Raw genomic sequence first — 7570 nt, 5'->3', positions numbered from 1 at the left:
ATAAACAAAACACTGTTTAAATAAACTCTGAGTACTTTACACTTAGAAACTGATCCTGGTCCCATTGAAGTCAATGAGAGTTTTGTTATTGACTTAAATGGGAGCAGAATCATATCCTTTTATAGCACCTTTCATCTCATAGCTCAAAAGTGGGCACTTGTGTTTAGAATTTTTGCCAAGTAGAATAGCTTTGGTTTATTACTAAAATAGTAATAATCTTATGCTGAGCAATATGGTGCTGGTATGCCTTACTGCTGCACATCTGCCTAATTGATCTCTGGGTTCAATTTCACTACACCAGGAGCAGTCCAAGGACTGAAGGGGGACTGACAGTCACAGTCTGGTTCCTGGTTTCCCCTTTAGATTGGAGATGGTAGGCAGGAAGTAATCTGCACCAACTCTTTACTAGGCACAGGCATAGAATATGCACTAGCTATGCTAGTCAACATGTTGCAAAGGGTGGGGGTAAAGTCACATTTCTATCCATTCCATCACCTCTACACCCTGAGTCTATTTTCACCCCGGGCTATGAACTGCAATAACAGCAGCCCACAGAGTGGAGTTAGGGCGGGTGCACTATACACTCCCAAGGGCACATAAGACAAACCATGATCTTGCCATTATTAACTATGAGCAGTCAGGGCTTAAGTTTTACTGAACATCTGTGTTGAGGCATGGTTCAGAAATGACTCAATGGGAAGAGTGCCACCTACTGAATCAGCAGCACTCCTTCCTACATAACACCCTGGATTTTTTTCCATCCAAGTTCTAACCGGTCTAAGGTGGCATAGTTTGTGAAAAGTGGGGAAAAATCCCATTGCAACATGGCAGGCAAAACAGGTGAAAATCATCTTATGCATGAAAAATCTTCTTTTTTCCTCTTAGTGAGTCTTCTTCCCCAGTGATAGATATCTTGAGCCAATTGAAGAAAATCAGCGGAGAGAAGGAGGAAGTGTTACAGTAAAGTTAATAACAGGTCCGCACAACAGTAACAATATTTCCTTTATAGTTCCTATAGCTATATAGTGCTTAAGCATTCACTTTTAAAAACAGCATTAGTCTTGATAATAGGATACACTATTCATATTTTACAATATAGGTATTTTTAAAAATTATTCTCAGGGAAGGAATTTAGCTTCTCTGTGCCAGTTTTCTTCCCTGTAAAATGGATAGAATACTTACTTACCTCTCATGGTGTAATAATAAATTCCAATGTAAGTGTACACTTTTGGGTGTAATGGGGAATAATTGGAACCCTGATCCTTTAAACATGTGTGCACATGAGTAACTTTAACTTTGAACTCAGTGGGATTACTCATGTGTATATCTGTTTGCAGGATCAGGGCCAATATTTGTAAAATGCTTTGAGATCCTTAGGGGACAAGTGCAAGGATACAAAGTATTATTATATGTATTATATGTTGGCTTGAGATTGTGGATTTTAAAAAAAAGGATTATCTACATATTGTTACAATATTATTTATTTATTACTAATAGCAACAGCAGGGGAACACATTTTCCTAATTATAAAAATGAGAAATTGTTGTAGGCAGGACTTGGCTAAAATTGATGGTGGAGGATGAGATGAAATAAAGCTACCATGCAGAGCGGAAGTAAAAAAATCATAAAACAAACACTGTGGGGGAGGGGAGGAAGCAGAGCATTAAAGTCACAGTGAAATATTTTAGTGCAAGTGAGGGAAAGTGAAGGATGATGTGAGGTGGAGTTTCCAGTCACACTTTCCAGTAGACACATTGATCTTTATTTGAGATCTAAAGGACAAGTGGCTGGGGATTTCTTCTGCTTCTGTGCAAAGAGCATTCTTGAAGCTCGATGAAGAAATGCAGCAACATGAACATACAACAACTTGCTGTCAGAGCACGGGCTGTGGGTACACACATGGGAAATTCTCAGTTGCAATGTAATCTTGATGTTTTTTCAAGAAGATAGCATTGTTTTTCTCAGAAGCAGAACAGAGAGGAAGACACAGCAGCGCAGCATGCTTTCAAGAATGAAGAGCTGAAAGCAAAACTTGATGCAACCATGAAGTTTGGATCTGGAGTCAAACTTCCCCCAGGCACAGAGATGTTCAAGAGTTAGGGCTTTGGTTCAGGCCCAACCAAAATCAAAAGCCAAAGGAAAATGACGCAAGGTTTCTGTTCAGTTCAAGATGCAGGATCTCACTCCCCTTTACCTCTCAAGCACTCAACGAACAGGAACCAGGGTATTCTCTGGGTGTGCACCCAAGCACTCTCATTGGCTACAGGTGCTGATATTGTTTTCAGTTTGGCTATTTTAGGTATTTGCAAATCACTGACCATTCCATTTTCTCCAAAGGGGTTATATGTTCTGAAAGAAACACAGAAAGCTACTACTTGATAGATGGAGGTCAAATTGATAAGGCTGTGTCCCTTTTACAAATCATAAGGTTTTATGCTTTCTTGCTGTCATAGGGGAGACTAGAGTAGAACTACCGATGTCATAGGATAAATTGTGTTGAAGAAAAGATGTTTGTATGCTATGTTCCAGTGTGTAGGCCCTCCCACTGCAGTGACAATTCTGCACAAGTGGAGCTGCCTGTGGTTTCCTTTCATTCTTCTAAGAGCTCCGCAGGAAGCATGTTCATTGCTCACTTGATGCACTGGCAAGTGCCACATTCACTTTTCCTCCTCAGAGTAGATTTTTCTTTGTCATCTAGTCAGGTTTATTTCTCCCCTAACTATATTGCCTAGTGTCTCTTTATGTTTAGCCACTATGCTACACGGCTTGCTTTATACTAGCTGTTGTACTAAACTGTTGGATGACATCTTCACTACTGTAAATTCAATCAGTCTTTCCCCTTTACTAGTCATTAGCTAATAAATATTAATTATTTCACTTCCCACTGCTATATTGCCTGCATAAAACTGTGGAAAAATGAACAATTACTAAATATTTATTGTTCACGTTTGCTAATACAAATAACTATTTATCCACATTGATTGCACTGCTGAATTACCAGTGATGCTTCACTCACCCCTTCCCTCTCAGCAAGGATTAAGCAAACTGGTGCTTACAGGGCTATATTCTGCCCTGACTCTGTGAAATCCATAAAGCTATGAGAAGGTGGAAGGACAGACTTTGGCTCAAGATAACCTCCCCCAAAGGTCCTATGCTAAATCACTTCATTTCAGCCTTACCTGTAATCTGAAAAGACTGAATTGTTCAGTTCCCACTCATGCTCTTGATGGAAGACTCTGATCAATGAGTCTGCAATGGTGTTCTGAAGTCCTGGCACATAAATCACTGAAATATCTATTTAATAGTCTATGGCCAACTCTTCATAGTTCCATAGGTTTGCTGACTCTTTGCAAAAGGATGGAGATTTTGCCCCTCCTTGGTGGTTTATATACTACATGGCCACTCAGTTATCTAACATCACCCTGACATATTGGCCCTGAGAGTAGGTAGGAAGTGAAGACAGGCATAACAGATCACTCAGAGTTTGAGGACACTGATGTGAAGTAACAACAGCCAAGGTGTCCACTTGCCTTGAGCTATATGATCCTGGAGGTGAGTGCTCCAGGCTAACCATGAGACTTTTGTGGTGATAACATGCAGGGGAGGAGGCAGTGAGAAGGGGATTCCCACACTGATTTTCTGAAGGTATTTTCCACCAGCTGAAGGAATCAAGTGCCATCCCATGTACTGATATCCCTCTGCACAGTTTGTGTTCATTGAGTGTGTGGGCAGGCTTGAGCAATACTAGAAGGCACCAAGAGTGCAGTTTTGCATGGGGGAGTTATGAAAGTACAGGCCATCACATGTCCTGGGAGTCAGAGGCAAGCCTTCACTGTGATTTGTGGGTTTTGTTCAAGCATGGTGATTAGGCTGGTCACCATGGTGAACCTGTCTGCAGGTAGATATGCTTTGGTTATCACAGAGTCTAGGGTGGCCCTGGTGCATTGCACAGGTGTCAAAGTTGATTTCTATATATTGAGATGAAGGCCTAGGGAGTAGAAAAGGGCTAGGGCCTTCTTGTTAGCAGACTCCACCTCGAGGACTGGCTTTTTTTGCCAGTATAAGCTGTGTCCATACTAGGAGCACTTTGCTAGTATAGTGTACTGGTATAACTAGACTAGCAAAGCACTCATAGTGTAGACATTGCCTCATGATGAGTGAAATGCCACTATTAAACAAAAAATATCCATAGTGGAAAATTTATTATTTTTAAAATGTTTTCAGAGGAATTGTTAGTGACAGAAGTAGGAATTTTTAAAATCTATGATTTTTAACGGGGACTGTCCCTTTTAACCTATCTGTCCCCATTTTCCATCTCTATAATAAGGAGATAATACTTTCCTACTTCACAGGGGATTGTAAGAATTAAATAGTTAATGTTTTTAAAGCTCATTGAAGATGAAAAGTGCCACAGTGGTGCTCAATGTTAGTTATTAATTGAGATGGGGGCTGGTGCTAAATGTTACTGTTATTAATTGAGATGGGGGCCAGAGAGAGGAAATAAAAAGACAAATTAATGGAAAGCTACAAACAATCTAGTGGTCTTTTAACAACACAATAGTTGCTCAGTTGCCTCCTTTGCTCTACCTCCTATTCAGTATCTGCTGTCTGACTCAACACCCATTCTTTGTCCGATCAGTTTCCACCTAGTGACTTACCACATGTAGGGGCAGATGGCGAAGCAACTCCCAGCTCCCAGATGTTTTCCTTATGAGAAAGGAAGCAGTAATAACATAGCCATTTCAATGTGAAATCTCATTTCTATGGCAAAGGACACAATGTAGGATTATGCACTGTGAAGTAGTTCTTGTTTCCCTTCCTACAGCAGATCCTTTATCATATATGACTACATCTGCGAAAGTTAAAAAATACACTAGATCTTGTCCCCTATAAGCCATGACATCCTACCCCAAATTGCATTGGCTCTTTTGGCTGAATTTTGTTTTCTTTTTAGCATGACATAATATAGTTGTGTAACAGGGTGACTTTTGCCTAGTCTGGAGAGCCTGGGGCTAAGCCAACCGTGATTACAGAACAAGCCACACCTGGGTTGAATCCAGTGATCCCAGGGTAAAGACAGTAGGAAGCTGCAGAATGAGGCTGCAGGGAGAGAGGGTCTCCTGCAGTGGCCCCAAGGGAGGGACAGTTCCTAAGGAGGAGACTTGTGCCCAGCTTAAGCCTGCGGGGAAGATTGTTTTTTGTTTCTTTTGAAAACTTTGTTAATTTAATAAAGACTCAGCCCCCACAGAAGAGGCTTGAAGAGGCTGCGATTGAAGAGGCGGTGTGGAGATTGTTGAAGGAGCCCTGAAGCAGGGGAAAAGAGGGGCAGGGCACTGCAGAGGCACCTCTTGGCCATAAGCAGGTGCTCAGATGACATCCAGCCCTGTTACAAATTGTAAAGAAAAAACATAACAGTTTTTCATTTCAATAATGTGCTGATTCAATAGGTGGAGCAGGACTGTATATATCTCTATGCCTGCAAATAGAAATGAGGGCCCTTTTAAAGTCAGTACACCTGTTTTTCATTTTCTCTTGCTTTCTTTTGCAGCACAGTTAAGTAATTCACTGCTAGAGCAGCAGAAATTCTCATAGTGGGGTTAAGTACTGTAAAATTAGTTGTATAAGTATGTGCTGAGAGCTGGGTGAAAGAAGGTAACTTTTAATTATAGTGGATAAAAACTAGCCAGAGGAAATCTACCATAACTGATAAATAGAATAGCACTTCAAAACAATTGAGATGCAAACCTTTCCCCTTTCTGTTGAAGCAGCGTTTGGAATACATTATCGAGGGAAGTGGGAAAGCTCTGCGCTAATTTAAATCGATGACTACGTGTATGTTTATATTGTCCACCCACTACTGAAGACCTGGGTATTAGGAGTTCTTCTAACCTGGCTGGCTGAAATGAAACTGTTGACTTTTATAATGTGTCTTGCATCTTTGTGGAATGCTCACCATTCATTAGGGGGTGTAATCTGTCATTGTCAGATCAATGAAGTCTCGGGCACAGCGTTGCTAATTTGATTTGAAAATATACATGGAAACCTGAGACTGCTTTTAGTAAGAATGACAAGTCAGGCCTAATGAATACAATCTCCTTTGTTGTTCTCAAGAATGGTGTGTTGATAACTAAGACTCGAGGCTCCCATACAGTTCTTGCAGCAGTAACAGCTACCCTAGGGAAGATAAAAGTGATGTCCATGTCACAGATAGAACTGATTCTCAATTCTGATTTATTGATTAAAAGAGAGGGTCACCAAGACCTTTAAGCATGATCTTGTATCTTAGGCAGAAGAGCAGGGAGGAAGTTTCTCTGGCTCTTAACCACTTTCCATGAAGCTTGTACCAAAAAATGGTGATTATCAGGCTCCCATTCGTTGCATAATACAGGTGAACATGAAATGTAATGGCATGAAAATACCAGCTGATGTGATCCATAGACCTACATGAAAAAGCTCACAAAAGACAACAGTCTAGAGACCAAACCCTGAAATAAATGCAAATTTTGTCATTGACTTAATTGGGGCCAGGATTTGGCCCAAGTCAAATAGACATGCTGGGACATACTCTGATAGCAGAAATGCATACTGTGACATTCCATTCCATATTCCTTGTGAAAATATGCTTATATGTCCATATTCCTTGTGAAAATATGGTTATGATATGAATATGACATAACTGAGATATACTTTATGCAAGATGGCTCACGTAAAAATCATTGGAAAGGTTATGATTTACTCAGTGTGATTATCCAATCTGTATGCCTGTATCATTTCTGTATCTGAAATTAGGAATATTAAATAAGTATCTGTATTTCAAATGTGTTACTTTGGGTGTCAACCCCATCCAACCCTTCAGGTACAAGAACGGAAAATCCAGACAGGGCTAATGGGCCATCAGAAGAGACAATGGTCTGTGAAAGAGCTTTGTCTTCCTGTGGACGCTGGAGATAGCCTACAAGCAATGGCTGCCACAGCCATGTAGAGACATGGGTCCGAGTCACCTGATGCTGGATACCTCTTTTCCCCTTTTGGAATGCCAGTGGTTTTCCACTCAAAGACAAAGCGTTCCTGCCTTACACAAGAGCTATATAAGGCAGGGAAGTGACATCATTAGGGTTCTCCTCTGCCTCCCTACTCAAAGAGACACTGAAAAAGACCTAGAAGCAAAAACTGAGCTGAGGGGAGAAGGGTTGAACCCAAGCTGGGAGGGCGTCTAGCTTGTGACTAATAATACCTGAGGTCTCAAGAGGGACACCAGTGCAGCAGCCTTTCAAGACTTTCTGTAATCTACCTGCAACAATATCACTGGTGAGAAATACTATTTGTAACCAATTTCTTTAGTGAAACTAGCTTAGTTTGTGTGTTTGGTTTCATTTGCTTAGTAATCTGCTTTGTTCTGTTTGCTACCCCTTTTACCACTTAAAGTCTGCCTTTTCTAGTTCATAAAATTTGTTTTGTTTAGAATATAACCCAGTTTCTGTAATTTCTAAATGAAGGGAAGGGGTGAGAAGTTATGCATACCTTCATCCACATTGAGGGAGCAGGCAGATTTCATAATATATCTTTGGGT

Source organism: Caretta caretta, chromosome 4, assembly GCF_965140235.1.
Source record: "Caretta caretta isolate rCarCar2 chromosome 4, rCarCar1.hap1, whole genome shotgun sequence".
NCBI classification, from domain to species: domain Eukaryota; kingdom Metazoa; phylum Chordata; order Testudines; family Cheloniidae; genus Caretta; species Caretta caretta.
Note: the sequence above shows the minus strand (reverse complement) of the source record.